At 39.0% G+C, this 16581-nt stretch overlaps 1 protein-coding gene and 1 long non-coding RNA gene across 2 annotated transcripts in view; one reads left to right on the top strand and one right to left on the bottom strand.

The window, feature by feature from the left end:
• FSTL5 (follistatin like 5) overlaps positions 1-3599 on the bottom strand; it is a 195294-nt gene extending 191695 nt beyond the window's left edge. Inside the window, exon 1 of the mRNA XM_070757282.1 lies at positions 3533-3599. The gene's annotated coding sequence lies outside the window, so the exon portion shown is untranslated. The remainder of the gene's footprint in view (positions 1-3532) is intronic.
• Positions 3600-3680: 81 nt separating this feature from the next.
• LOC139170291 (uncharacterized) lies at positions 3681-15513 on the top strand. Its single transcript, XR_011559586.1, has 3 exons — positions 3681-3747; positions 7625-7686; positions 15250-15513. It is a non-coding gene; the product is annotated as an uncharacterized lncRNA (long non-coding RNA).
• Positions 15514-16581: the final 1068 nt, after the last annotated feature.

Below are 16581 nucleotides of genomic sequence, written 5' to 3'. Positions count from 1 at the left end.
TATTATTTACTTAATTCTGGGCTGTATTTTTTTGAAATCAATTGTTCCTAGTTTGATTTGTTTGTTTTTTCAGGCTATAGGTATTAGACAGAATCCCTTTCTTGGGAGTCATGGAGATTCTGATCAGTAAAATGATTAATGAAATGTTAATTGGATGGTGATAATTTGGCTTGAAAATTCTATTCATAGAGTGCTCATTACTGATTTATCATGAGAAGCAGTCTTGAGCTCTATAATCTTCAGCATATTTATCAATGACTTGGATGTGCAGATTAAGATAGTATTTCTCAAATCTGTGGATGACACACAATTGGGTGGGATAGTCACCTAGAAAGTAACTAATAAAATTCAAAATAATTTTGATAGATTTGATAAGTAGGCCAAAAATAAAAGAATGAAGTTCAAAAGAAATAAGCATGTTTTTTCACTTTGCTCTCAGCAAACAAATACACAGGTGAAAATGATTACTACATGACTTGGTAATCATACTTGCAAAAAACCCTCTTTGGAATAAAAAATGATTTAGAACTGCATATAAATGGAAGTTAATGTGACTGCAGTAACAAGAAATTCAGTCTTAGGGTATACATCTATATATTGGTTCCAAATTTTGGGAAGTATTCATTCTTTTTTACCTTATGCTGATTAACATATTGTGTACAATTACTGGTGTCATTATGAAGAAGTATTCAGACAAACTTGAATCTAATTAAATGATGGCAATAAATTAATGTGTTCAGAATGTTATAATTAGCATTCCACAACTGAGAAAATGGTTAGGCTGTATAAAATTTGAGGAGTCCTAAATAAATGTATGACTTGGGAAGGAATTCCAAACCAGAAGGAATTCCAAACTAAAGCCATTACATTAATTGCACCATACACTTTGGGAATAAACAACCTTAGTCAAATAAGCTTGTTAGTAAAACAATTTCTAATATAAGCCACAATGTTACTTTAGGGAAAGTATGTTTTTAAGCCTTATTCTCATCCAAGTAGTAATTAATGTGCCACCTCTAAAGTAGGAGAGCTTTCAGGATAGTTAAATTCAACCGAGAGCAGGTGGTATTGAATTGCACTTGGAAGCAATCTTGCAGTTCTTATAGTAGTGGCATCAACATGGATGAATCTAACTGCCAGACTGCCACATGCTGTAGCAGCTGAAGTTTCTGGACAGTCATCAAGTACAGCCCATTCACAAGAAATTACAACATCATACCTACAAATTAACAAGGACATTCCTGATTCTAGAATGCCTGCAATTGTCACATCAGATCTGCAATTCAGCTTCTACCTGTTGTTCAGATAAGAACTGTGAGACCAGAAGCAACTCCAAACTCAGCCAGATCCATTCATGGGAGCACAACCCACTCAAAATTAAAAATAAATGAGCTTCAGATTCTGTTAGTATTTGAATCATTAGCCACTCCAGCTTCCCACACGGGTTGACCCTTGCTCTTATTGTCATCCCTTCCACAATTCATCACCTAGGAAAGAGAACCGTTGCAACATGCTGACCCCAAACCACCACCTCCACCCAGCAGCATCCCCTGCATCCCCTCCCCTTCAGGGAGGATCCAGCTTAGTTCCATGGGAACAAAAGCCCCCCAAGCAGCGGGGATTCAGAGTTTCCCCATGGAAAAGGGGAAACTCCGTGCCGCCAGCGCCATTGACTCCACCCCTCTCCCCAACCTCCTTTTGAGCTGGCCCCAAAATATACAGCAGTTGAATATAGTGAAAGCTGCAAATAGACAAAGCAGGACCAGGCAGATTGCATTCCCCTTCCCTATCTAATAGGGAAACCAATTGTTCCCAATCTATGGTATTTATATTCTGAACACTTCAGAGGAACACGTTCTTATTCAGATGTCTTCCAAATCTAGCTGAACCCAATTCAGTGGTAATTTTACATCTGATTACTTTGCCAAAACACTATTCTTCATTCTTACTAATTTATTATACACAGTACTGAATGGCATACTGATTTACAATCCAGAAAGGTAGTGGATTATTAGGATATGGTGCATCAAAAAAAATAGAGGTTTCCTAGTCAATTACTTGTAAGATAACTAAGTTTGAACTCACTGGAAAATACATTGCAATTGATATGGTTCCCTGCTTATGGAATTCTCACTACAAGAAATATTCCTTGCCCAAGGCTATTCTTTAACTGTTTCATGAAGACTTTCTCTGCAGAGAAAGATTCTTAAATCTTTTCAGATAACTGTTATTATTTAATCCATTTTCTCTGGATCCAAATATTTCTATTTCTGTTTCTAAAGGCTATATTTTTATATTAGATTTTCTAACATTTAAGCATAGTATTTGGATGGGGCTTTTTGCATCATTCCAGTCAGATATCATTAGTAAATTCCCGCATCTATTCACATCACCTTGCTTCTGAATAATACTTGTAGTCAAGTTAGTAATGTTTCCTAGTTCACTCAGAAATTTATACAAAACAAATAAATATTTAAACAAGTTGCTAGGAGGCCTGTCATTGTCCACATTATATATAATAATAGTGATCATCTGAGGGATAGATAGAAAAATAAATAGATAAAATAGATAATCTACAATTTTATACATTTTAATTTTCCATTTGCAAAGAATCATAACAATGCATGAGAGCTACAGAACAACAAAGTCAACCTTCTCCTCCATAAAGGAATTAACTAAGAATAGATATGTGATCCAGATTAAAAATGTCTGATGGCCACATTGTTCTCAGTATATTCCGAACAGTTTATAATATCTGGAAATTTTTCCAATATTCTATCTTAATTCTTTTTTAAACAAATTAAACTTGGTGATCATCAATTTAATGTATGACTTTAAAGACTTTCTACATAATAGGAAAAAGCAATTTGTTTATTTGTTAGGGGAAATTATATGGCTGCCCAACTCACTCATAATGACTCAGGATTACTTACAGAAATGAAACTCCAATATAAATCCAGTAAATCCTCATCCTGTCTCCTGGTGATAACTATCAGATCAACCACTTGATGGCTTTGTATCATCTTCGGTCCCCAGGCTCACTGGCAAAACCATATTTTCATTACCTTTTGAGAAAGTGTCAACATGGAGGCTGAACTTATTTCTGAAAGAATGATGTTCCACAGGGAAGGAGTCACCATGAAGAAGGCCCTTATTTTTTGTCTTATTAGATGAATCTCCTTAAGAGCAGGAAACCAAAGCATATCCTGCCTTTTTGCCCTGATGAATTGCCTGCCTGCCTGCCTGCCTGCCTGCCTGCCTGCCTGCCTGCCTGCCTGCCTGCCTGCCTGCCTGCCTGCCTGCCTGCCTGCCTGCCTGCCTGCCTGCCTGCCTGCCTGCCTGCCTGCCTGCCTGCCTGCCTGCCTGCCTGCCTGCCTGCCTGCCTGCCTGCCTGCCTATCTATCTATCTATCTATCTATCTATCTATCTATCTATCTATCTATCTATCTATCATTTTTTAAATTTTAAAAAAATGCCAGCCAAAAAAAGGTCTTATTTTCAAGGGGGGGGGGGATGTAATCCACTGACTCACCTCCTTTTCTTTGGCTTTTGATAGTTTCAACCAGGCCTCCTTCTGCAGCCAGCAAAGCTTTCCTGAAGGCCTCTGTAGCTGATAATAGAGCTCCAGGTTGATCCAGAGTTCTGTTATCAGCTAGAGAGGCTTTCAGGAAAGGCCTTTAGGAAAGGTCCCTGTAACTGTTAACAGAGATCTAGAGATGTGAGAGGCCTGGCTGCAACTATCCAAATGTAAGTAATAGGGCAGATCCATTCACACACACACACCCATCTCCACCCTAGCTTAATTTTTACCTGTGCACCCTGGAGTGGGTAGGATCTTAATTAAGGCTTATTTGGGGAGTAGTATTATTGGGCATACATGTAAAAATCAAACTAGGACTTACTTTCTGAGTAGGTCACATTTTCAGCGAAACACAATAGATAGATATGAGAAAAGATAGTCCTTCAAATAACCAGGCCCAAGGGTATGTAGTAAAGATTGTATTAATAGAAATGCAAATAAAAGAAAACATTTAATTAAAGCACACATTTTTAAAGTGTGGTAAAGATTTTATGTTTTGGGAAGAAGTAATTGCATATCTATTTGACTCTGAGACAAAGTTTAATATTTTCTTTAATATTTAACTTTGTTCAAAGATGTACTTTATAGAGATTGACTGATGGACAACAGAAATTGATTCTTTGTGCCATTCTCTGTGCCTTTCCAATTGACAGGATAATAGTTCTTAAATACTGGAAAGGAAAAATTAATTTCAAATAATTTCCCATTGGATTAAGGACCTGAGGTTATTTAAGATTTATGAATGAGTTGCCTATATATATGGATTATATATGGACAATTTCACAGTCACCTTTTACTGAATCTGTTACATAAAATTTCAGTATGCAATATTGCATATACAGTATTCCTGCTGGCTCATATTTAAGTGGTTTTCCATTAGGATCTTGGAGTCCTAGTGGACACTGACTTCAATATAAGCCAGGAACCCACCCACCCCCCTTAAAAAAATCCCCACAACCCACCCACCCCCCTTAAAAAAATCCCCACAACCCACCCACCCCACTTTCCTAGACTTCATTATCAGGGACAGAACCAAGATCATGTGGCATGTTAATAACACTTTATAATGTCTATTTAGGGAGGAGATAGAGTTAGAGAAAATAATAAGAGAAAAAAGTGAGGGTACCAAGGCACAAGCAAGTAATATATACAGTATAAGATGTTAGTGCAGTCAGATAGGGATGTGATCAAAGGATTGACTAAATGGTGGCAAAATGAGATACAAATAGAGGTGCAAGATATGAAAAATATAGTAGAGAATATAAGGAAAATTAAGAATAAAAGAGTTAGGGAAATGAGAAGGAAAATATTACGTAAATGGTATTACACACCTGTTCAACTCGCATACTTTCAGCCGAATGTTAAGGGTATTTGTTGGCATGGGTGCCAATATAAAGGAGTGTTTATGCATATGTTTTGGGAATGCCCGGTAGTGCAGAACTTTTGGCAAAAAGTGCAAGAGGATATTAATAGGATGTTAAATATAAGATCTATCATTTATTTTTTTAAATAGAGTGATCTCTCGATTAGCGCGGGGGTCACGTTCCAAGACCTCCCGCGCTAATCGATTTCCGCGTTATAGTGGTGCGGAAGTAAAAAACACCATCTACGCATGCGCGCCATTTTTTTCATGGCCGCACATGCGCAGATGGTGGAGTTTGCGTGTGGGCGGCGGGGAAGACCAAGGGAAGGTTCCTTCAGCCGCCCAACAGCTGATCTGCTCCGCAGCGCGGAAGCAGCGAGGAGCCGAAGATGGGGTAAAGGCAAAGGGGAAACCCCATCTTCGGCTCCTCGCTGCTGCCGCGCTGCGGAGCGGATCAGGTGTTGGGCGGCTGAAGGAACCTTCCCTTGGTCTTCCCCGCCGCCCAGGCAAAGGGGAAACCCCAAGATCGCTTGCCGCTTGCCGTATTGCAGCTTGGAGCCTTGCTTCGCCTCCTTCGCTGCAATACGGCAAGCGGCAAGCGGCAAGCGATCTTGGGGTTTCCCCTTTGCCTGGGCGGCGCTGGGGCCATGCGGAGCCGCTCATCTAGGGGGGCGTGGACCGGCAAGGTGCCCTCCGCTCTCTCTCTTTCTCTCCCTGTTACCGGTGTGGTATAAGAGAGAGAAAGAGAGAGAAAGGAGGGCGACTTGCCAGTCCACGCCCCCCTGGATGAACAGCCTCGCATGGCCCCAGCGCCGGGCTCCGCTGTTGCCTCCGCCCCCATTCGGCTCTGCAGTTGAGAGGCCTTCCCGGCAGAGCCCTCCCCAACAGCTCCCGCCGCCAGCGCAAAAAAGAAAAGAAAAAAAAATCCCCAAAAGAGGCAGGCACAAAGCGGGGGCACAAGGGGAGCTGCCCGGCAGAGGTTGCTTTTTTTCTTCTCGTGGGCAAGTGGAGGGGGGGAGAGAGAAGGGAGGAAGAGAGTGTGAGAGAGGAAGAAAGAGAGAGAGAAATGATAGAAAAAAGGGGAGAAAAAAAGAGAAATGAGAAAATGATTGAAGCAGAGAATGACAGGAAAGAAAGAGAAAGAGACAGAGAAGTGACTCTTGGTGATGACGTATGACGTCATCGGGTGGGAAAAACCGTGGTATAGCAAAAAAAAACCGTGGAGTATTTTTTAATTAATATTTTGTGAAAAACCGTGTTGTAGCGTTTCGCACTAATCGAGACCGTGCTAATCGAGGGATCACTGTAATACACAAAAAATAATTTACAGAAACTATTATCTGAAAATCTAGTAATGGCTACTGATTTAAAAAGTAACAAATAATTTCTCAACAATTACATTAAGAGTGAGGCCCTCATCAACCTTTACATTCAGAAGTATTATTACTCTGGATAATGTCAATTGCTGGATTCAAATTATAGAAAAGAAATCACTTTCAAATAAACCTCTCAATGCAACTGATTGATTAATCCTACTAATCTGCTTCACACACTACTGAAAAAACACATATTAGTTTTAAAGAGTTTCTCAGTGCCACGATGGGAATATGCTGTTTGTTTATGCTTGTTTATGCTATGTTTATAGAGGTGTTGAAAAAGTCTTATTCTTCTGCCTTATGGCCTATAGATAGGCCTTGATTTACAATCACATCTGAGCCTGGAATTTTGATCATAAGTCAAGTCACCATGTGACCAGGCTTGATTTTATGACTTGATTTATGATAAGCCACTACGAGAGATAAGTGACTCACTACAGTGGTAAAGCAAATTTTGTGGTTTTAAGTGAATCATATGATAGTAAATCCAAAGTTTTTTGCCCCAAACAAGTGCAAAATACAATCATGTAACCATTATAAATTGCAACTGGTCAGAAATTCAAGCCAGTTACCAAGCACCTATAATACAATCATGTCACCATGGGAGTGATGTGGCAGATCAAGGATGAATCATAAGCAACCTTTTAAAAAAAAATCTTGTAAATTCAAATGATCATTAGGTAACAGCAGGGATTACCTTTAATTACTATCTAAAAGTAACTGTCTCAGATCTTCCTACAGCTATAAAAGGTCATTTCATGGAAGTAGCTCATACAGCAGTTTGGAATCAGATCCTTTTCACAGTAGAGATTAGCAATCGTCCGTGCAAAAAACATTCCAGGCTTTCTTATATCAACAAATATGGATATTAATTTTAGGTAAAGCACACACTAAAATCTATATTCATGTCATATACCTAGATATAGCTGCTATATTTTTTTCCAGAAGCAAGACATTATCTGTTATTTAAGATAGAGCAATGTAAACAGATTATTATAAGTAGAGAAAGTGTCCTGTTTAATGTGATTGCTTTTGCCAGCTGTTCATATTTTTCATCCTTAAAGGCAGTCAGTGATGTAAATAGCCAAAAGAATGCCACTCTAAATTCATGGCCCTTCATGTCCCACTTCATGTCCCTTAGGAAAATTCACATATTGTCTCAATTGCTCACTGAAATACAGCAATTTCATGGCAAGAAAACATATCTAAGAAGTATGCATGCATGCTAATTGGCTGCCTCAAAAGCATGAAAATGAATACCTGCTTGTACAAAGGACTGAAAAACCTTATCTCTTCTTTCTGCAGCATCTATTCTCCCCTGATCCATAATTTCACTTGGACAACATCTGAGCATTTGAGACTGCATGGTAATTTTTGCAAAAAAGAATACCACTTATGGCTTACTTACTTACTTACTTGTTTGTTTGTTTGTTTGTTTGTTTGTTTGTTTGTTTGTTTGTTTGTTTGTTTGTTTATTTGACTAATTATATAATTGAACTATGGTATCTATTATTCCATTATTAATATTTATTTGTTGTATATTAAATCTCTCTTATAGAATCATAGAATCATAGAGTTGGAAGGGACCTCCAGGGTCATCGGGTCCAACCCCCTGCTCAATGCAGGATTCACTAAACCATCCCAGAAAGATGATTGGACAGTCTCTGTTTGAAGACCTTCAGTGAAGGCGAGCTCCCCACCTCCTGTGGCAAACTGTTCCACTCATTTATCACCCTTACTGTTAGAAAGTTTTTTTCTAATATCTAATCTAAATCGACTCCCTTGCAGTTTCATTCCATTGTTTCTAGTCCTTCCATGTCTAATGAGAACAAGGCTGATCCCTCTGCTCTGTGACAGCCCTTCAAATATTTGTAGATAGCTATCAAGTCTCCTCTCCTTCTCCTTTGCAGATTAAACATCCCTAGACCCTTTAACCGTTCCTCGTAGGACATGGTTTCCAGAGCACTCACCATCCTTGTAACTCTGCTTTGAACTTGCTCTAGTTTATCAATGTCCTTTTTAAATTGGGCCTCCCAGAACTGAACACAGTATTCCAAGTGTGGTCATAGCAAAGTACTGTAGAGAGGAATAATTACTTCACATGAGCGAGATTCTATACTCCTCTTGATACATTCCAGGATTGTGTTTGTCTTTTTTGCACCTGCTTCATACTGTTAACTCATGTTTAATCTGTGATCTACCAATACACCCAGATCCTTCTCTCCTGTGCTGCTGCTCAGACATATACAGAAACAGTCACAAACAAAATGAAGTTTAACATAGAGAAAAATAAAATCCTACACCTAGGTAAAAAAAAACCCAAAACATACATGCAAACTGGGTGAAACCACACTCAACACAAGTGACTGTGAGAGAGATCTAGGAGTCTTGGTGGATGACCAGCTGGATATGAGCCAGCAGTGTGCAGCGGTGGCTAAAAAGACCAACACAATCTTGAGCTGCATCAACAGAGGGATAAAATCTAGGACTAAGGGGCTACTAATACCACTTTATAATACCCTAGTCAGACCACACCTGACTACACACCGCATTCAATTTTGGGCTCCACATTACAAAAAAGACATTGAAACTCTGGAAAAAGTACAGAAGAGGGCTATCAGAATGATAAAGGGACTAGAAACCAAAACATACGAGGAAATATTGCAGGAACTGGGCATGAATAGTCTAGTTAAGAGGAGATCCAGGGGGGAAATGATAGCAGTCTTCAAATACTTGAGGGGCTGCCACAGAGAGGAGGGGGGTCACACTGTTTTCCAAAGCACCAGAGGGCCAGACAAGGAGTAACGGATGATAGCTGACCAAGGAGAGATTCAACCTAGAAATAAGGAAGAACTTTCTGATGGTGAGTGCAATCAACCAGTGGAATGTCCTGCCTGTGGAGGTTGTGAAAGGCCCAACATTAGAGATCTTCAAGAAGAGACTGGACTGCCATATGTCTGGGGTGGTATAAAGTCTCCTGCACTAACAGGAGGTTGGACTAGAAGACCCACAGGGTCCCTTCCAACAGAAATTAACAAAACTATTTTGTTTACATTTAAAATAATGTAAACAAAAAAAAGCAGATTATCAAATAGTGGGATGTATGATATTACAGATGGACAGATGACAATAATCTTGGCAATGACTAGAATCATTACTATTCAAGATATGTTGTCGAATAGTAATGGATTCTTTGTTTTTGTTTTCTAACGTTTAAGTCAATCTTGATTCCTGATTGGATCCCATGGAAAAGTCTATTTCATAGCAATGTTTTTGAATGTGACTTATCACTGCACTCTTTCTAAGGCTGGGAGAAAGTGACTAATCCAAAATCCCCATCTGGTTTCAATATCTAAAGCAGGTGTGGGTAACTATGGTCTCTTTATAACTTGTGGATTGAGCCAAAAATTATGGGAGTTAAAATCCACAGGACACAAAAGGGACATACTGGCCCACACCTGGTCTAAAACATGAATAGAATTTATGTTCCCCACTCAAATCCAGGTCTTTAAATACTACATCAAAATGTCTTTCAATTCTAGATCATGTTCTATTCATACTACATTTCCTAAGCATATTGCATTACTGAAAATGAACAACCAATCACACTGCTGATTATTAAACTTCTCTAAAAATGGAAATTCCTAAAATGATTCTAAATAAAATAGCAATTGACTGTGTTAAATAAAATTCCTAATGGAAAATAATATGGCTAATGTTTCCATCCAATACACATTTTTCAGGTTTGCCTAAATTCTTCAAAATTCAGGTTTATGGTCATAATTCTGGATTAAATATATACATAATTGGTGTATTAAATATAAGGAATTAATCATTGAAATTCAAACATTTAATGTTCTAGTAATATAATTGAATATAAATTCATTCTTCACTGGATAAAATAAAAATTTACCCAAAATTGATCTTTAAAAATGATAATAATATTGCATTTTTGATTTGGAAGCAATCAAAAATGGTATGCATTCTTTTTATTTGTATATGTTCTGCACAATTCATAAATGATTATTTATTATTATTATTATTATTATTATTATTATTATTATTAGTATTATTATTAGTAGTAGTATTATTATTATTATTATTATTATTATTATTATTATTATGTCAATACAACACAGCAAACGAGATCACTATGGTGGATTTTGTATTTCATCACCAGTCGGGCGCTTTCCAAGCACCTAGGACTGTGTGATGAAATTATGTTTGCCGATCCCAGTAAAGCGGCCTTTTGCAATTGACAGATGGAGATTTTGTCAATTCCGATGGTTTTCAAATGTCCACTTAGATCCTTTGGCACTGTGCACAGCGTGCCAAGTACCACTGGGACCACTTTCACTGGCTTATGCCAGAGTCGTTGCAGCTCAATTTTTAGATCTTCGTATTTCACTAATTTCTCTAGCTGCTTCTCCTCAATTCTGCTGTCCCTGGGGATTGCAATGTCGATGATCCATATTTTCTTTTTCTCCACAATCAGGATGTCTGGTGTGTTATGCTTCAGAATTTGGTCAGTCTGAAGTCAGAAGTCCCACAGTAGTTTGCTTGCTCATTTTCGACCACTTTTTCGGGCACCAGTTCTTTGCCACCGGTAAATGGTAGTTCCGGCAAAAGTTCCAGTGTATCATCTGTGCCACAGCATCATGTCTATGCTTATAGTCAGTCTGTGCGATCTTTTTACAGCAGCTGAGTGTGTGATCGATTGTTTCATCTGTTTCTTTACAGAGTCTGCACTTTGGATCGTGTGTTGATTTTTTAATTCTGGCTTTGACAGCATTTGTTCTAATGGCCTGTTCTTGTGCTGCCAGTATTAGTCCTTCTGTCTCCTTTTTGAGTGTTCCACTTGTAAGCCATGGCCAGGTCTTTTCTTTATCCACTTTGCCTTCAATCTTCTCTAAGAACTGACCATATAATGCTTTGTTCCGCCAACTGTCCATACGACATTGAGTTACAGTTTTTCTGTACTGGTCCTTAGTTTGCTTCACCTTGAGAAGCTTCCTATTGTTGACCTCCGTCAACGCTGACTCTTTGCTCTCCTTCACAGTCAGCTAATGCATGCTTCTGTTTATTCACTGCCTGTTTCACTTGCAAAAGTCCTCTGCCGCCTATTTTCCTTGGTAAATACAGCCTGTCAACGTCACTGTGAGGGTGTAGTGCATGATGGATCATCATTAATTTTCTGGTTTTCCTGTCCACGTTGTCCAGCTCTGGTTGAGTCCAGTTCACTATGCCAGCTGTGTATCTAATGACAGATATGGCCCACGTATTTATAGCCTTGATGGTGTTGCCACCATTCAGTTTGCTCTTCAAAATTTTTCTGGTCCTCTGGATGTACTCTTTGCTGATCACAGTTTTCACATAACCATGCTTGATATTATCCAGTTGCAAGATGCCCAAGTGTCTGTAGGCTTCTGGCTGGTGGCACTTGATGGTTTGACCATTTGGCATTTCAATGCCCTCACTTTCAGTGATTTTCCCCTTTTTCAGTGCCACTGTGGCTAGTGTTCCCTCTAATTTTTTTTTTTGGGGGGGGGCGGAAAAGTATAGTGTCTGAGTGGCAGTCCCTTCGGGACTGGGCGGCACAGAAATAATAAATAAATAAATAAATAAACAAACAAAGAAACAAATAAAAAATCCACACTGTTTTGCCTCAGAGAATTTCAAAATAAAATACTGTACTGTGTGTCTATAACAGTGAGCTCATAATAAGGCAACTCTATCAATATCAAAATGCCACTTAAATAGTTGAGCTAGTTTCAAACTAGATTTTGATTTTCTTTCTCTCTTCCTTACTCCCATTCTTTTTCTTTCTCTTTTCCTTCCTCTCTTTTTTCTATTTGTTTCTCTCTCTTCCGCTCTCTCTCCTTCCCTCTCACTCTTTCCCTCTCGGCTTCTGGGCAGGTTTGGAAAACTCTGAGTTGATGATGATTTTTAAGTGAGCGATTGCTCACTGCTCAGCTTAGAGGGAACTATGACTGTGGCACATTTATCCAGGCCAAACTCCATGCTGATGTCATTGCTGAAGATTCACACAGTGTTGGTTAGTGACTGTATCTCAGTTTCTGATTTTCCGTACAACTTATTGTTGTTGTTGTTGTTGTTGTATGCCACCCTTCTCCAAGGACTTGGGGCATCCAACTCATCTTCATTCCTTTTCAATAATTTTTAAAATTCCTATCTACAATGATAGATAAATCAAAGCAGTCTACCTTTCAAAATAATTTTATTTTGGAAGGGATAGAAAGATTTCTTTGTATTTGTCCAACTGCTGAAGAAAAAGTTGTTGGATATGAACAATAAAAGGAGGACATACTCTTCTTAGGTTTATACAGAACATGAAATATGCCTGTGCAAATAACACAATATGCAAGGCAGTGCTCTGAATCTACTCCTTGAAGTTGCACAATAGTCACAGCTGCTCAAAGACTTGGTGAAATTGTTTTGAAGCCCCCCTGAGGTTCTGAGCAGCTGTTGCCGCTGCTTTGCAACTTTGACCAAAAGATCTTTGGCATCTTTTGCTAAATGATTTGCACAGTTTTTAACAATCAGTGTACTATGGTATCACTTTCAAAGCATGAATGTTTAAATTATTTGATCAATTTATTTTTAATGACATATTCCATGTGGGTGACCAGTCTTGGGATGTTTTAGGTTTATTGTCTAATCACTTTAATTTTTGATGATGGTGATGAATTGATAATGCAGTGATAGCTAACCAGATGAAGCCATAGAGTTTCATAACTACTCACACTGCTTGTTAAGTTCTCATACTGAAGAGGCAGAAGTGTGACTAACAGCTCTTTATTGCAAGTAGGGTGAATCCAGCAAAAGGCCAGCCCGGCAAGCTCTCTTCAAATAGAGGGCTGCTGGCTGACTGAACCAATCAGCGTTCATTATTTTCCCGCTCTACAAAGCAGACCTTGGTGTAAGCAGTTTGCTAAAATTCAAATGCTTAATGCACAACACTTCTACTTGATATGTTACTGAAATATGCTTTTTAGTGCTATGTACATAACTCATTGGGTTTGGCAATACTGTATATAAACAAAATATCAATGTATGTTTAAATGAATTGTAACACTATAGCTTTAAGAGTTAGTGTTTCAGTAAGCCATAAGAGGGAGCCAAAAGTCTCTCTCTCTCTCTCTTTCTCTGATTACTCTGTGATTATTACCTGCTAGTTTGTCTTTGTGACTATGCTGTAGAACTATGTGTTCAAATGACGGTTTAATGTATTTTGTAAGTAAGGCTTATAATATTGTATATGTATTGAGAGAGGCTTATAATATTGCATATATATTGAGAATATTGACTGATGTAATTGAATAAGACTAGGATTGTTCTTGATAAGATATTTGCCAAAGTACTGTAAATAATATTTATACACTTAATGTATCTGGAGAGTTATCTGAATTATTACTTATATCTCTGGGCTATCAGGTGGATATCTTCCACCTCCACATTTATTTATTTATTTATTTATTTAGATTTGTATGCCGCCCCTCTCCGCAGACTCGGGGCGGCTCACAACAAAGTGAAAAACAATTTATAACAAATCTAAATTTCTACTAAAAACATTTTAAAAACCCCATTTTCTAAACACACATACATACACACATACCATTCATAAATTGTATATGCCCGGGGGAGATGTCTCAGTTCCCCCATGCCTGACGACACAGGTGGGTCTTAAGGAGCTTACGAAAGGCAAGGAGAGTAGGGGCAGTTCTAATCTCCGGGGGGAGTTGGTTCCAGAGGGTTGGGGCCGCCACAGAGAAGGCTCTTCCCCTGGGGCCCGCCAACCGACATTGTTTAGTTGACGGGACCCGGAGAAGGCCCACTCTGTGGGACCTAATCGGTCGCTGGGATTCGTGCGGCAGCAGGCGGTCTCGGAGATATTCTGGTCCAGTGCCATGAAGGGCTTTAAAGGTCATAACCAACACTTTGAATTGTGACCGGAAGTTGATCGGCAACCAATGCAGACTGCGGAGTGTTGGTGAAACATGGGCATACCTAGGTAGGCCCATGACTGCTCTCGCAGCTGCATTCTGCACGATCTGAAGTTTCCGAATACTTTTCAAAGGTAGCCCCATGTAGAGAGCATTACAGTAGTCGAACCTCGAGGTGATGAGGGCATGAGTGACTGTGAGCAGTGAGTCCCGGTCCAGATAGGGTCGCAACTGGTGCACCAGACGAACCTGGGCAAACGCCCCCCTCGCCACAGCTGAAAGATGGTTCTCTAATGTGAGCTGTGGATCGAGGAGGACGCCCAAGTTGCGGACCCTCTCCGAGGGGGTCAATAATTCCCCCCCCCCCAGGGTAATGGAAGGACAGATGGAATTGTCCTTGGGAGGCAAAACCCACAGCCACTCCGTCTTATCCGGGTTGAGTTTGAGTCTGTTGGCACCCATCCAGGCCCCAACAGCCTCCAGACACCGGCACATCACTTCCACTGTTTCGTTGACTGGACATGGGGTGGAGATGTAAAGCTGGGTATCAACACATTTCCTCTGTGCATCCTTGGTAACTCAAGGGTCACTCTGCACACTTCTTAACCCTTAACAATGTTACACATTTATTTAAAAAAACAGTATTCATCTAGAATTCTAGAGACCACATATCATAAAACAGCTAATAATATAGAAAATAGGATTTTAAATAGTTAAAAGTTAAAGTTGCAGGATAATATTGGAAAAATGGTATCAGAGACTACCAAATTGATGGCGTGGATCAAATGGTGAAATATTCTGAATAACTAAACTAGTCTGCTATGAAATCCAGTGTAGTACATTAATAAAATTTTAGAGAGCTATTTTGACTTATTAGATATTTCCTTACCTAAGGCTAAGCAGAGAAACCAAATCACTCCTTCCTTCCTTCCTTCCTTCCTTCCTTCCTTCCTTCCTTCCTTCTAGTCCAACCCCCCACTCAGGAGATCCTACACCATTTCTGACAAATGACAGTCCCATGTCTTCTTGAAAGTCTCATGTGATGAAGCTCCCACAACTTCTGAAGACAAGCTGATCCATTGGTTGATTGAACAGAGGAATACTTATTCCACTTTTCCACAGTCTGTTATCTTCCATATCAGGACAATTCAATGACAAGGAATTCTGGTAAAAAAAGTTCATGTTAAAAAAATAAATTGTGAAGATGTATAATGCCTTTCAAACAGTGATCTGGTGGACACATATTTATCAAGAGGAATAAGAAAAAAACTTTTCTTGATGCGAGTATAAGTGATAAGCAATGAAAAATATTTGAGTGTTGATTCTTAGATTGATGTGCTTAAACACATTTAATTCTCCTATTATTTATCTTTAAGTTCTGGAAATGTGTGTCAGAAGAAATGGTTCTCCAATGCAGATAATTTTTTAATAATTTATATTACAGAAGCTTTTCAACTTCCATTAATGTCAACATAGTGAAACTAAGCAGACTGAAGCAGAAGCTAACATAACTATTTCGAAAGAAGAAAAGGAAAAGAGACAGTAATCTTCTTCAACTCAAAGTTTGTTTTAGAATAGAATAGAATAGAATTCTTTATAGAACTATGACCAGTGTGGGTTTCAAATGTTTTTACTACTGGTTCTGGGATGTATGTGTGATTTGGTGGGTTGTGGCAGAGGAATTCTGTAAAATCTCCATTCCCATCCTACTCTAGGGGAAGGTTACTGTAAAATGTCCATTCCCTACCCACTCCAGGGGAACGTTACTGCAAAATACCCATTGCTTCCTGCTCAGCTGGACTTGGGAGGCAGAGAATAGATGGGGCAGGGCCAATGAGAGGTGGCATCTACCGGTTCTCCAAACTACTCAAAATTTCTGCTACCGGTTCTTCAGAATTGGTCAGAACCTGCTGAATCTCACCTCAGATTATGACATTATTAAAATCAAAGTTCTAAAACTTGATGAGATCTATTGCCTCGTATTTCCATCACAAAGCTCTCCTGTACTTCTTGAACACCTGCAAATAAAACATGCAATTTTACTGCTGTAAGCTACTCTAAGTCCGCTAGGAGAAGGGCAGCCTATAAATTCAATAAATATAAAAATAAAAGATGATATAATGATATAATGATTTATTTATCATTTGAATACTGTATATGCATTGTCTCTGAATAATACTATTTATTTAGAGGTCTATTGTATCTTAATACGTGGTGAAATGAAGCAGAAGTAGTGGCGAAAGTTTTTAGAATTATATTTTTCAGAGAGAAGCACAGATTAAGAGACCGGCTAGTCCT

The sequence above is a fragment of the Erythrolamprus reginae genome, chromosome 7 (genome assembly GCF_031021105.1).
Source record: "Erythrolamprus reginae isolate rEryReg1 chromosome 7, rEryReg1.hap1, whole genome shotgun sequence".
Taxonomy (NCBI): domain Eukaryota; kingdom Metazoa; phylum Chordata; class Lepidosauria; order Squamata; family Dipsadidae; genus Erythrolamprus; species Erythrolamprus reginae.
This window is presented reverse-complemented; position numbering and strand designations above follow the sequence as displayed.